Source organism: Malaya genurostris, chromosome 2 (genome assembly GCF_030247185.1).
Source record: "Malaya genurostris strain Urasoe2022 chromosome 2, Malgen_1.1, whole genome shotgun sequence".
Classification (NCBI taxonomy): domain Eukaryota; kingdom Metazoa; phylum Arthropoda; class Insecta; order Diptera; family Culicidae; genus Malaya; species Malaya genurostris.
In genome coordinates, this window is record NC_080571.1 from 255844248 (window position 1) to 255860219 (window position 15972).

At 36.5% G+C, this 15972-nt stretch overlaps 1 protein-coding gene across 2 annotated transcripts in view; it reads left to right on the forward strand.

Annotated features, from left to right (window-relative positions):
* The window catches only part of LOC131429591 (uncharacterized), a 96951-nt gene that overhangs the window by 20764 nt on the left and 60215 nt on the right, over nt 1–15972 (forward strand). Inside the window, exon 2 of one of the 2 annotated variants that reach the window (XM_058593814.1) lies at nt 5607–5629. The exons of the other annotated variant lie outside the window; for it this stretch is intronic. The gene's annotated coding sequence lies outside the window, so the exon portion shown is untranslated. The remainder of the gene's footprint in view (nt 1–5606; nt 5630–15972) is intronic. 2 annotated transcript variants of the gene reach the window in all.

Here is a 15972-nt window from a genome sequence, read left to right on the forward strand (position 1 = left end):
TTTTCGCACACAAAATTCAACAACTAGATTTTTTCGATAATTTTTACTCGCCAAAACAAACTAAAAAGTATCCATCGTTATGTTTCCTGGGCGAAGATTCCATGAAGATAAAATAACAGAGGCTTAGAAAACAGACAAGCAAAAGTTCCAGTTTTATATAAATGAACAGATGAGTTGCTGCAAAAATTTCAACAGAAAGTGTAGAAACTATTCCCGAATTAAGATAGAAAGGATATAATTTACTAAGGTTAAGTTAAACACAGTGGCATCTCGTCCTCATGTGCACCTCGTGCACTAGAGGTGCGCATAACAGCTCATTTTGGTGAACAGCTCCGAACCGATCAGCTCACCAAAGGGAATCGATTCGATGTATCAGCTCATCAGCTCTTTTAGTTTGAACTTAAGGTTCATTTTGTGCGCCGTTTTTCTTATGCACCGGTTTTCTTTCATATGCATGATCGAAATTGAATCATTGATTTGCAATGATGCAATGAATGCAATGCGAATTAATTTATCTTTAATTGATGTCGACTAAATTGAATCTTTCAAAGAGCCGAAGATCCGATCAGCTCGTTGCGTGTTCCTTTCGTCATAATACAGTGAATTCGGTAGCAAATTAGTGAGCTGGTGAGCTGCGGTTCTTTTGAAAAGAGCTGTGAGCTGTCAGCTCACTTCAATGATTCGATTCACTGGAACAGCTCAGGAGCGAATTGCCCATCTCTATCGTGCACTGCACAATCGGCCAAATTGTGTTATATAATTTGTTAATCAATTATTTTGTAGATTTTTAGATTTTAGGTACCGAATGTTAAATAATGAGCGACTCCACAGCATAATATGCACAAATTCACCCTGAGCTACTTGCGCTTGCTGGTCAATGACATCAAAACGATCTTCTTCTATCGCTTTGCCGTAGCCAAAACGTGGCGTTCTGAGCTCGACCACTTTGTCTTGTGCACCGAAATTGCGTGTTTTTACACTCATCACATTGTATACCTCCAACTTAAAATTGCACATAGTTCAAGAGTTACTGCACAGATTCAAGAAAAGAAGGAATTACTCAACTCAGCTCTAAGATTTGTTGTTTGACTCTCTGAGAACTTGTATGCACACCTTCAGGAGAGGCTGCATTGGTTTATGCTTATGGCAGTTGAAAACAAATTGCTGTCTTAGTTGCAACGTCGAAGCGGTTGTATTGGTTAAGTTATTCACAAAATTACGCGCCATACAGAGCGCCGAATTCTTCTCTTCATCGATGATACGAAATAAGTTCAATAAAAACTTTCCATCCAAAAGTACATTATTTCATTGTATTGAAAAACACCAGCGAATATCCAATCCTCAATCTTTAGTTCTCACTTACAACGAACTTTTACATATGATTTCATACCATATAGGCAGTACACAACCCGTGAATTTTGTCACGAGACGCCGTGCGACAGAATTCGAAACAGATTTGAATTTCAATATTCAATGAAAAAATCGAAGATGAAACGTAAAACAAATATTAATTATGCTAAATGAGTTTTACTATTATTTACTTTAATGTAAAGAATAGTAAAACCGACGACACGACCAGGCACTCCGAAGAAAAATCGATACTAAAATCGTTTGTTGACGATTTACCGTCAGTTACCACAAATATAGCGACCCCTTGATAATGAAAAAAATAATCTTCTCAAGCAACATTGTTCAAGTTGCTACGAAATAGTTACCAAGGAGCTCCAGAATAAATAAACAAACATTCCGTGATCGCAAAACATACGGGGAAGCATAATAAGGTTAAAATGTCGAGAATGTTCAAAATTTTGTGGAAACTATTGATTAGGAAGGTTTAAGGCAAGAGGAACGACATATACGTTGGTCTGCTGAATGAGACCTCATGATAGGATCGTGTAAAAAATGAAAACATTTGGAATCGTTGGTATGGTAAGATTCACTCGAAATATTTAGTGAGATAAATTAGAAAATTAAAAACTTATTTCAATCAGAATGCCCTTTGGACTTTGATGAAGAACAAGTATCAGTGAACAACCGGTAAACACTTGGAGTGCAACATCTGTTGCATTTGGCACAATAGGCGATGCTGAATGCAGAGCGATAAGATTTGTATTGCATGAATAATCGCTAAATTAGGTAATTGATTTACCAATCTTTTTGTTAATTTCAGTTTCATACCAAGAAAAAAAAATATTTTGTAATTTAAAATTCTCAGCGAATTGGAGAAATAATCCAAAAAAATGATGAATGATAAAAGTTCTGCTCGAGAAAGCTACCACGAAGTCAAGTGGTTAAAACGAAAAATAAAACTAATAACTTAAATGACACTTATTGTTAACAAAATATTTTCGACGCATTAGATTTCAAACCAAGGATATTGATTTTTTTATTTGTTTGTTTGGGTTCTCATCTCAGCATTTCAGTAGTATTGTTTTATTAATCGGGTCTAGAAACAACGATCATACAGTAGTTAAAATGGAGATTCATGTGCTTAATTTCGTAATGAGCTTCTGATGGCGTTTTTTTATTGGATTTTTATGGATTTATAGGAAACCGTTGAAATTTAAAATGAGAACATTTAAACTTGTCAAGGGTGACATTATTCATACTTATCAGGAAATCGCCATTTTTGATTTAGCAACGTTACTCGAAAATACTCCATTTATTTGAATAAGAATCTGTTTAATTGGCATATTTCGTCAGTGGTTTGGGTGTTCTCAGTGTTTGGGTATTGACCACAAACGGGTTCCTTCTCCACTAACTAAGATAAGCGAAGTTCGTATGATGATATCTTTACAGTATCGATAAACTTGTCGATTTACTGCTCTGACACATAACGATGCTGGAGCATTTGCAAATTTACTGCGATAAGACCTTCCATTAGAGGCTGTTAGCCAAATTTAAATTTTCCGCGATTTACATTACTATTCGGAGTTTTTTTTTGTTTACATTTCTCATGTCTCTTATATATAGTAACCAAGGTTATAGTAACTGTTATTCAAAATTCAACAATTTATCAACCTGTGTTGCCAGTTAAATTTTTTGTTCAAGAGATTTCGTTTTGACATTACCAGTTACTGAGGGGTAGTTAAATTTGCGATACAGTTTTGAATAGTGAGTGGCAGGTCGTGTCGTCGGTAAAACTCATTTAGCATAATTAATATCTGTTTTACGTTTCATCTTCGACTTTTTCGTGCATTAGCAGTTAATGTTGAACTTCTGATGTCACCTCGCGGTTTAACAAAAATCGCCCATCAGATAGTAAAAGCTACTTACAAATCACTTTTTTTGCATCGAAGTGCAATGTGTATATTGACGTAGCACAACGTTTGAGTTACTGAAAGGTGCCAAACCTACTAAATAATTCAATTGAAATAATGAGGTTGCTATTCGACAAATTTTCAACTTTTATTCTAATCTAATGTAAATCTAATCTTTTACATGTCATTTTACTTAAGCCCTACGGGATCATTCAATGTATTATCATAGTAGATTTCGTATTCCAATGCAGTTTTATTTGTCCATCAGGTTAGAGGAAGTTTGACTTTCCGAATTTGACATTGATCGGATCATCTCATGGTGCTACGCGCTTATTATTCATATTCCATGACGTAATGCAAAATGTGGTCTGCCGTCGCTTCTGAAGGTGAAACAAACAAATTTACGGCATTGTCTTGTGGATTCAGTGAGTTCATGAGGTATTTTTGTTAGTTGGAAGTCAGCCAACCTCTTTATTTGAAATGTGATTTATAGTGACAGATTCAAATCTCTATTCTTAATTTTTATTTAAATATTAATGTTTTCATTGAAATTGGGTTGAAATTGAATCAGAACGTCGCGTTCGAAGCAAAATACTAACGCACGCAGTCCTACCCTCGAAGTAGGATTTTAATTGAATAAATAAACAAATGTGGGACACACATATTTGATGACTTTGGTTTGTAGAACAACACGTTTAAATGTGTTCTGCAAACATGAATTGATCGAGACAACTGCAAACAGCTCAATATACGGACTCTTGCGAGTAGGTATTAGCATACACTAATTCACATCCATTACCATTTCAGTACATTGTTGCCTGTTTACATTTGGTCAATTACGACAATAGTTTATGTACTAATACAAAAGTATACATCGGTTAGAACAATTTATGATAGCATATTTTGTTCTAATTATACGACTGATTGAGATAATGTATTTTGTTTGATGCAGTCCAACGACTTTCACCACACATCCCCAGAGGAATGAATGGCAAAGTCTAATCATTTAAGAGCCGTACCAAGAGTTTAATTCGTTCATTGGCAACGCCCATCCAACTGAGTCCCATGTTGAGTTCAGCTCTTCTCGCATTCTGGTTTGGAAGACTTGCGGCACAATGTCTAGCTGTTAAGTTCGAAGCAATCCTACGCTCGTTTGCTGCACTCGTCCGTCGATGTTGGCTCGCTCCGCAAAATGAATTTATGTTGCCGGGTTTAGCCAATCTAGGACCGGTTGATTGGATGTATGTATGTGAAGTTGGTTGTGGCTGTAATAATCGAATTAGAGCAGTTCGGAAATCCAATTTTGAACCGAGAGCTGAATCAACCCCTTTCCACATGTGCGCTTTTCAATGATTTGACAATCTGGCATGGCCGCTACGGCATGCGACTGCGAAACGGTCCGCTACAGTTGGAAACTTTCTCTCGTTACCTGGTTGCACTGCCTTTTGAGTGTGCTTTGGCGCTATTTATTGGATCTGGGCTATGCTGAATTGTCACTGAAAGGTGCTTCAGACGACGGGCCTACGTGATGATATTCGTTTTAATTGTTGTGTCCTAGGAGCATTGTTTCGGGTACCGACGGAATCATGAGCCCATACCGGGACAATGTAATGTATCCGGATTCCATTGCATGCAGAAATGATATTGAAAATATATTTATACAATAGCCGAAATATCGAAATGGTTTCACGCAGATACATGTCTGCTGTTTGATAAATGTAGTCTGTTATGAAAAAAACTTTACGTTCTGTTTCGTGGTGCATGTTTGGTCGAGTTCCCCAAAGTCGAGTTTGCAAATAGAGGTTAAATCCAATCTTGGATCCTTGAACTGATGGTTTTGTTATCTAGGAAAACGTAGTATTACAATCGTATACTACACAATATTATATTTGAAAAGTATATTCACTGCAGCCACAGTCAATTTATGAGATTAAGATTGGCGCACCGGAGGGTCAAAAGTTTATAAGAACAAGGATTTTAAGGCCTTGCTGCAGCAGATGTGACGAAATAGGAACCATTCGACTATAACTTGTTTCGATTGATGCAGAACACACTTAACGAAACACGCTTCACTTCAGTCGAGAAATTTGAAATTTTGTTAGATTCGTTCTAGGGCTAAAACCAAAAAAATAAAAAAAATGACTTGAAAGATGGAAAATATAATAGTTTCCGATAAAAATAAAAACTGAATCCTTACTACTAGAGCCGATATCTATGCAATCATTATAATATTACCAATATGTATGCTAAATCAGTTTGATGATTTAACAAACACATCATTTTTCAACAATTTGCATCTCATTTTTTCCAGACTGTGAATAATTTTTCATTTGTTTTTATTTACAGGATATAAAGTTGTGTTCTACCAGGTGAGTTGAATATTTGGCAGTGTTAAAATTATATTTAAAAACTCTCCTTAATCCACCTAGTGGTGGCAGAATGCAATGGTCTTGTCATTCAAACAGTCTCAATAATAATTTTTCGAAGAGTGAATTTTTTTAAGTAGATTCATTCGAGTTTCCCCAGATTTAGTTCAGTAATCCAAACAGACGAACTTCAATGCTTTCGTTGCTTTCAGGTAACAATCATGGAAACGAAAATATTAGCAAAAACATATTTCAATTCGATAAGGAAAGTGTGACTTGTCGATTACGTCATTTATACGACTATATCGTCGGAAAAAAGTGTTCACCATGAGCATTGTGAACTTTTCATAAACCCTAATCGTAGCAATCGGAAAAATGTGTTCACCACTAAAATAAAGCGATATGTCGTTTACGTCACCTATGGGATTATATCTCCAGTCCCGGAAAAATCGCTTCAAAACTTATTTAACGATTTCATAGAAACTTTTGAATAAGCTTAAGCCTCGGCGTCTCGTGACAAAATATACGGGTTGGGCACTGCATTCATGGGGTATGATATCAGATGTAACAGTACTTTCTATGCGAAAACTAAAAATTGAGGAATGGATATTCGCTTGCGTTTTTTTCAATACAAAGAAAGAAATAACGATATACTTTTGAATGGGAATTTTTTATAAAACTCATTTAGCTTCATCGATAGAATAGAAGAATTCAGCGCTTTGCTCATCGAGCAAATCGGTCAATAACTTCATCAATAAAATCGCTACGACGTTGCAAGTGAGACTGCAATTTGTTTTAAACTGCCATAAGCATAAGCCACTGGAGCCTCCCCTGAAGGTTTGCATACAAGTTTTCACAGAGCCAAACATGACAGAGAGAACAACAAATCCCAGAGTTGAGCTGTGTAATTCCTTCTCTTCTCGAATCTGTGCCGTAACTCATGTGCAAGAAAAAGACACTAATACAGCGACAAGAGATACTTGAAATTTCAAATTGGATGTATATGAGATGTGTGTAAATACACGCAATTTCGGAGCACATGGCGAAGCGTTCGAGTTCAGAGCGCCACGTGTTGGCTACGGCAATGCGAAATGAAAAGATCGTTTGGCTGACATTGATTACCAAGCGCAACTAGCATTGAGTGAATTTGTACATATTGTGCTTTGGACAGAATCGCTCATTATTTTATATTCGGTATCCAAAAGTTTCAAAATCTTAAAAATCTTTCTGTTTCAACAGACTTCGCAGCCGATTCTTGGCGTACAGAATCATTGCATGGCTAGTACTATGAATCCTACTGACACTAAGAATCCTTCCAGGTCGGGGCTCGAACATACGACAACTGGCTTGTAGACCAGCGTCCTATGCATTGAGCCGTCAACCCGGGACATGCGGATGGAGATGCAGTTAATTCCTTCAATTTGATCGGTTGTGCAGTGCACGAGGTGCATCATTTGATTTTTGAACTCGATCAGTAACCCAATAATTGCTGTCAAACAATCCTAAGACTTTGAAATGATACCTGTGTAAGCTAATTAAAAACCATATAGCCATCACCGTAAAAATAGAGCGTCGATAAAAATGTTGGAAAGGTGTACAAACACAAATATCTTGCGATCTCGTTAAGATAAGTCGTATGGTTTATAACATTTTGAGGTTCCCGGGTTCAGATCTAAAGTCGAATTTTTCAGCAGTTTCATGTCCTTTCTGGGATGAAAGGAAAAAATATATGAATATTGGTGTATGATCATCTCCAATGCGGTAGTGCACCGATGATTTAGTACCTCAAAAAGAGGGGATGAAATCGAATTTTATTTTTAACGCCTTATATCTTGTAAACCCATGAAACGTCGTGATCTGGTGTTAGCTCGAAGAAATGAACACCATTTTATAATCTATAATAATCACTGGTCGACTCCATTCTATTGACCAAAAGGAGGTGAAGATATAGGTATGTGATTGTCAGGAAATAGATCACCTTTTGACTATCCATTTTTAGTTATTTTTTGCGATTTTCTGATTTTCGACTTGCTTGCTTAAATTAAATGCTTAAATTACTAAGTTGCACTAGCACTACATATCAGTAACAAAATCCAGATGAAATCGTAAATGATATTGTTTATTATGATTTCGAATTTCTATATTTAGACCCACAACATACCATTGGAAGATACACGGATACACATCCATTGTCGGTACCATGATTAAGATATTATGAAAATCATAAAATATGTCTTCTTATGGGATCATGCCTATTACTGGTGATTCTATGAGCAGAATAGAATAATCAGGAATTGTCATAAATCCATAAGAAGACATGTTTCATGATTTTCATAATTTCTTAATCATGGTACAGGCAATGGATTTTTAATCGTGTAGTCTTGTCATTGCTTTGGATAACTTTTCTTTAGTTTGAGTTGCTTCGTAGGTCTTGTTCTTCATTACGCTCAACTATTATAAATTCAAGTTCCTCGCAATCAAATATATCGCTTTGGGTCGTAGGGTTTGAAAGGGTGAATTATGCTAAAGAAAGGTGAAATTCATGATTATTCCATGATGTATCGATTTGCTTTCCCATACATTAATGAACTACACACCAAAAAAATTTGAATTTTCCAAATGACCTTATCCCTCATACGATGTAATTCATAAAGATCTAATTTGTCAAATGACGGGAAATTTCAGTTGTAGTGACTTAGTGTAGGATTAGCATGAATTTTATTAGTTTCGACTGTAATGTGCTTTCGGTTAGCGGGTGAGACTGTATGCATTTAAATGCATCTTTAACCGGGCAAGCAGATGTGTGCTTCTGTGGCTCGGTCGATCAACGGACGTACTTCCTGACCCGATGATTCTCGGTTCAAGTCACAGCGGTCGCTATCATTACTATTTTTACTTCAATGAATTTCATGTCATGGAATTTTACACACAATATTCAATGTCCTTACACATAAATTTGCGTGAACTGCGACGCTCCATTCATGTGCATCTAATAAGATGTACAATCCCAGGATTTGTTCGAAGTGTGTACAAATCTAGAAAAATACGTGTAAATTTATGACCCCAATGAGTTCGAGCGTCAAGAATAACTCATTTTTACAGTTGATTTAACACATATTTAATGCATTCCTCTTATTTTCAAGTGCTTAAACATGTATGTTCACACGACTGCTTGAAGGACGGGACAAGTTTCACACATATTTAATACATGTAAAATTTAGTCACTTTACGAATTACGTTGTTATGAATTGAGTCATAAGCATTTGCGTGATTGTCAAGTAAATGTTCAATGATCTATATTAATATCAGATGTAACTAGTTCACGACGATGCACAAGCAAATCGTATTTTGGTTGCGAACATCGCATACTGAATATTCCAATTTATGTTCTGATTTAACCCCGATCAGATCTTTAACATCACACCCAATCTTACACCACACCAAACCAGCAAGTATGGTCGTAAAACTTAGTTAAATTCATTGGGCAAATTGTTACTCAACGAAATGCATCCACTCCGAATGACAGCCATAAAAGGCTCTTGAACCGAGATCCCCCTCCTTTATGAATAAACGGCAACATCGTTTCCGAAATCGAAAGTGTTTTTAATACACGAGACGCGGTAACCTCATGCAAATGGGGGCGGCACCAGCATGCAGCAGTAGTAGGATCGATCAGCTCGAACGACTTGACGTAACCCTCTGCCGCTAACATAATTTCACTACCGCGCACAGTCCCACTAATCATGCCGACAGAAAAGTATCGATATTGAATTACCAATTTATACGTTTTTTTTGTCTGATGAGAAACGCACGGTTGGATCCGTTGCGAAGATGCAACTACGTCGTGGTGTTTATGGTTTCGCGTTTTTTTGGATCGATAGTACATAAAAGCAAGAAAACCAATTTCACTTTCAATAATAGCGTTTAGTTTCTTGTGCATGTTTGTTTTTTTTTTGTTGGTTTGTTTTGTTACGGTAAAACTAAGCGTACAAACGGTTTTCGATACATTTCTCGTTATAAGAATGAAGCTTCAGGAAGTTGCTTATTAAAAAAAATTAAACAAGCAAATTTCTCCACATGACCCTCGCAGCTTGAAATTCATAAATCGTCATGCGGAATTTCTCAATGTAATTCATAGCTTCCTTTAAAGGCCACAGAAATCCACCAAACAACTATGTCTTCTTTTTCGTTTCATACTTTCTTCAATACTTCAAAATCATCAACCATGATGGCTGGTCATAAATTAGCATTTCGTCCGAGATCGTCATCATCGCGTTTTTATTTATGTGCGACTTGAAAACAGAAAAATGCCAGCTAGTAACTCAACGGATCGCCACTTCCATATGAGGTAGAAAACAAGACATTGGCCATTTGGAACAAAGCTTATGAGCTTTATTCTTTAATGTATTGGATTCAAAAGCATTACATTTTCTTACGGGTTGCATAGAGAGCACTGAAGCTGTTATCATTTAAATTTAAAATTGATATTTTAGGAAAGAGTATCGACGTGATTTATCTGTTAGCGAAAAGTATAATAAAATAATAACACGTTTAATCTCTCACTAAATCATCGAACAAAATCTTTCTTGAAAAACCTAATGCTTGATTGTTGCTATTTTCTTACCGAACGGGATCAGCTGAATTTGCTCACATAATCGTTAAATGATTTAAACTGGCAATTGTATCTGACTCACAATATCACGTCGTGAAATGCACTTTAGACATATTAAAACGGATGGAAATTTTGATTATGAAAGAAAGATTTTATTAGAACGTATTTTGAATATTTTTAAATGCTAACTGAACTGAGTATTTTGTTTAAATTTGACTATCCATCGATTTCGCGATTAATGATGAAATCGAGGGAAAACATAAGATAGGAACTTACGACCACTTAGTTCCTTCTTGAGAAACACAGTTCATGTTCGATCAAATTTAGTGATTTAATTAATCAGAGGTTCTCCTTATTGTTTGATATTGGATATCATGTTAGTTTCAATTTTAGATAAAAGTGATTATGTTTGAATTGCACATCTAAATTATGACATCTTAATGGTGCAAAAGATTGTTCCCAATGTGTTTTTTTTGAAGGAATGAAACTTTTGAATTATGCTGTTTGTTGCATTTCTCGCATAGAACGATTCTATTCCGGATTATGATAGTTTTTGCAAACTAAAGGTGATAAAAGAAGGTACAGGGTCCGGCACTCGAAGTATAACCAATTAAAAAGGCCATAAATTCAGTTTGGAAAATTACTTTTACTTAATTCAAAGTACAAAATGTGTAAAAATAATACAAAATTCAGAATCAATTCACTTTTGCTCGATATGACCACCTTTTGCCTTGACTATGGCCTTGAGACGGTCAAAAAACGAATCGCAAGCTGCCCGAATGTGACTTGCAGGTGTATTTTGGCCCACTCGCGGACAATAACTTTTTTCAGCGCCTCGAGACTGGTGTATCTTTCAGTTCGGACTTTGCTCTCCAAAATGGCCCAAAGAGAATAATCCATTGGATTCGCATCTGGTGAATTCGAGAGCCATTGTGTGGACGTGATGAAGTTCGGAACGTTGTTTTTCAGCCATTTATGGTTCACTCGAGCTTTGTGAGATGGTGCCGAGTCGTGCTGAAACGTCCATGGTCTGCCACCGAAATGTTTGTCTGCGCACGGCTTCAAAGCAACCTCCAGAATACTTTCCCGATAATATGTCGCATTTACCTTGACGCCAGGCTCGAAGGTTTGAAGTTGGTTACACTTCGAGTGCCGGACCCTGTACTATTACAGTTGTTTTTAATACCCGCTCGAATATGCTTAACATATTACTAAACAGGAGCGGGTACTTTCGCCGAAAATCGTTTCACCGAAAGGGTCATTTTGCTGAAAGGGTCATTTCGCTGGAAGGGTCATTTCGCTGAAATGGTCATTTCGCCGAAAGGAACATTTCGCCGAATGGGTAATTTCTAAAACATCACATTATTAATTAGAAAACTCCAAATTCTGGCTATTCATCAAACATATTTATTTGATTGTAAGTCTCCTGAACAACAACGTTTTCTTGGGAGTTCTGTTTTGAGGAACATGAATACCCATAAATAACTGCACAAAGCGCTTAAAGGCTGTGTTTCTGCATACTCATGCAGAATAACCGAATTTTTGTATTCTGTTGCAGCTAAATTGATAAAGAATCGAAAACAGTCGTTGAGAAATGGATGAAAAGGTACAAAAAGACAAAACAATAATGATGACTTTACTTAGTGTGGTAAGAACCATGTCCAAAAAACACACACGAAAAAGTGATAGCGCAGGAGCTCAAAAAAAATTCTTCTCTGTTCCACAGGTCTAGTCAGGTCCCGATTGTTTCAAAACGATTTTCTCGGATAAAGCGACTTTTCAGCCGTGGGTTGGAGTGAAGCGTGCCTGTTTGGGAAACACTACCGATATTGTTCAGTCAAACATCCAGTAAAAGAGAATGATGGGGTGTTGATGTACTGATGAGAGAAGGCGAAGCATAAATTAGAGCAATAAAGAGTTGTGGCAATATTTCTGGTCGAGACTAAATGCGACTGGTATTGAATATTATACGGATCCTACTTCCGGGTCCGGAGTTACGGGGTAAAAAGTGCGCACAGGTGAAAAATTTGCTGAGACCGCTGGTTCGATTTTCGCTAGCTTAGACTCAAATGCAAGTTCTCCGGTTCCGAATTAACAGGGCAAAATGCACAAAAAATGATCAAAATCACGGTCGATTTCGATTAACTTAGCTTCAAAGTAAAGCTCGTATAGTTACCAAGCGTGCTTTTGAATTATATCCGGATCCGAATTCCGGGTGTCTGGGGTGCGTAAATTAAATTTCGCGCGAATTAAATAAAACATCGCGTTATCTCAAAATTTTCGCGTTAAAAAAGACAATCCGTTTCGATTTTTGTGTAAATAACACAAAATGCGAGTATGGAGCTTGAAGATTAGGTTTTATAATGCACTTTGTTATTCTCGTAGATCTCTCGGTCTGAACTACAGGTAGTTTTTGAATGGCGCACATCATTCACAATAAGACTATTATCTGCATGTGGTATTACGAGTATGGGCCGAGGACACAAAGTTCATTAAAGGAGTTCTTTTTGCTGGTAGATCTCAAAGCCTGAGTTCAAGGTAGTTTTAGGGTTACTAAGAATATTCATAATAGGCAAATGATTTGCATGTTGTATCACGAACATGAACCGTGTACAAGGATCTTGATAGTTCACTATACTCCAAGTGGTTTTTGGATGAACAAGCACTACCTCATAACTCATCACAATGATCCAAATAATTGAACGTGATACCACGAGTATGGACTAAAAAAAGAAACTCAATAATGTGATCGGTTTTATTGGTAGATCTCAGGCCTATATTCCAAGGAGGTTTTGGATGGACAAAAACTTCCACAGATATTACCACAGTATGTCAATTTGCTGAATATAGTACTACGAGAACACACCACATTGAAATGTTATACAAAAGTCACCAGTCAAGCGCTCATACTCATACTGATATCATTTTCCAGAGAATTCTTAGATGCTCCGATCTTAACTAGATTCTATTAAACTAAACAATTCTATTATGTAGGGGAAAGGTGGGTAATAGTGTGCGGTACATATTAGTGCACATCTCATTGTGAGCTCCAGTTAATTTTTACCACTATTTACTTACAATAAATATTGAGATTTGACCCAATTAACTTTATTCGACTACATTAAAAATTCCCCTAAAATTTTATACCAATACGATAGTAATAAACATAAAATCTGTCATTAAAAAATAAGCTTTATATTTATTTCTAATAGAATCATGTTTTTTTTTATTTCGTAACAGCTTTTTGATCCAAACGAAGTTATCATTGAGTATTCCGAGTATTACGGAAAATTCGATTATTCGAGTACTACGGGAAATTCATTGTGCGCATAATTGTGTACCACTGCACACTATTACCTTACTTTGTGCACCATTAGGAACAAAACACGATTATTTTGTGGCTTTAATGCTCGTAAGCGACATAATAATTGCAATCGTTCATTTGAGGATATTAAAGAACAAGGTTTTTTGTTTCCGCAGACGTGTTTATGATCTTGATGAAAGTAATATTTTATTTGTAATACTTCTCCCCTACTTTTCATAAAATTCAATTCACAGAAACATGTGGGATTTTTTTGTATACGTAATAAAAAATTCCTTAATCATGTACAAAAAACTTGCAATGATCGCGCAAATTCAAAAGAAAATAGCGTTATTTAAAAAAAAACGCGTGAATAAAGTCTACGTAAATTAAGTTCGCGTAAATTGAGGTATTAGTGTAACGGGGTTAAATTTGCAATACTGGACCATTCTTATAAACTCAGTTTAAAATGAAAGACTGGTCCATTAGATTGCTATTCATCCGGATTTGATTTCCCGTTTCGAAGTAACGGTTATCCCATCACTCCGAAACCGGAAGTCGGAGTCGAATAAAATTCGGTAGCAGTCTGTGGGACTTTACAACATTTCATTTGAATTTGAGCTTACAAAAATCGAAACCCTTATTTTTTTAAATCTGTTTTGGTTTCATCCCATGGCGAAGTTAATTATAGAGAATAAAGGGTCTTCAATAATAAGATACGGTCATGTATACGGTAGATATTTCCTCTGTTATTAGTGGCTACGGATAACATATTCAGCTTCGTATTTCAAATTACCTCTCTGTAAGGTAATATAAACTGAGTTGAATTGTGTAACGAGTATCGATAACTATCGTAGCAAGGAAAATGCAGTTGACCGCAGAAATTCTCAGTTACGATCCAGAATGTGTTAGAAATAAAAACACCCAGTATTACGTTGGAGCTTCTTTATAATTTAGCATCGTAATTTTTGCTGATATTTTACAAACATTTTGAGTATTTGTTTTCTTCCCAATATGTTATGTACTATATAAAATTGTTTCAACTTTTAGTGTTCAAAGGTATTCAAAATCATCAATCTAAGTATCCATCGGAACTAGATGTTGCATCGCAATAAAACTGGTACTGTTTTTTTGCATTATACACTATTAATGGTGCATCGCATATCTGGTAGCAGATCATAAATTTGAATATTATCCTGAATCTGCAGCAGCTCATAATTAGCCTATTTCGGTAACAACGAGACACCCACTGTTGGTAGTCGAACAGTTCGTGAATGCTCAGCCTGTAATAAAATAACGAAAACATCTTGCAGATTTGCTTGCGGAGGTCTCAAGGCGGGCGTAAGCACACAACAGTTTCATTATTTAATAAGCTTACCATAAAAATAAATCTCCTATATAGGAAAAAATGGGTTTCATGCATCTCAATGGTGAATATTAAGCCTTCGGCTGAATGCGAAGGTGGAGAAGATAGCGAGGATCGTGTTGGCGTCATGGTGGTAAAACAGTGTTTGACCATGATTGGTGACTGCCAGGCTGGTCAGTCAACCGTTGATTCTAGCTCCGCGCTTGGGTGCGATTGTGTTAGAAATGACGGCATTAAATTGGAGTCGCAAATAGTACCTTTTCCGACGTACAAGTCAATTTTAGGATGAAACGACTTGTATTTCAAGCTGCCTGTTTGCTCTAGGCGATGTGTGCTCCGTACTGTGTTCAATTTTGCCACCAAACCAGACATACCGAACGACTCCAATGCTCAGCACAGGGGGAGGATATAGATAAATTGCGCAATTGGCGCGCTGTTTTCAGCATTGCATATGACGACCTGGTTGAACGAAACGATAGCCTGAATATTCCATTCGCGTGCTTGATGTTATATAACCGAACAACGATGTGATAAGCGCGCTTTTCGATATACTCGACTCGTGTTATGCTGGATAAGCCAATATGCATCGTAATCAGGTCACGTTAAATTCAATGATTGTTTGTATTGGCTAAAATTTGCACGAGTTGTTCAAATTATCACATCCGCTTTAAAATACATACATTGTATACATTGATTACACTCATATTCTGTTTCAAACAAATCTTTAGAATGGATAAGCAAATTAAAAAAAGCAGAGTTTAGAAACACTAAAGAACGACAACTTTCCAGCAACCGAATAATCTACAACCTAAGTTATTTATTCGGCTTGAGTTTAATTGGCGCAAATACACAGAGTTCAAACTGCTATGCTTTATGGGAACCGAAAGCAAAATCATTCTCTGAAAATGGAATTAAAGGAATCTGTTTACATTCTGGGTTAACGTGTGGCATGAATTAGAAAGGCCGTTTGAAGTCGATCGCAGAACTAAAATTCATTTGGCGAATGCGTTACGTGATCTCTAGCGGAACATTTTGATGACCCCCCAATAAAACATAGCCATTTGACA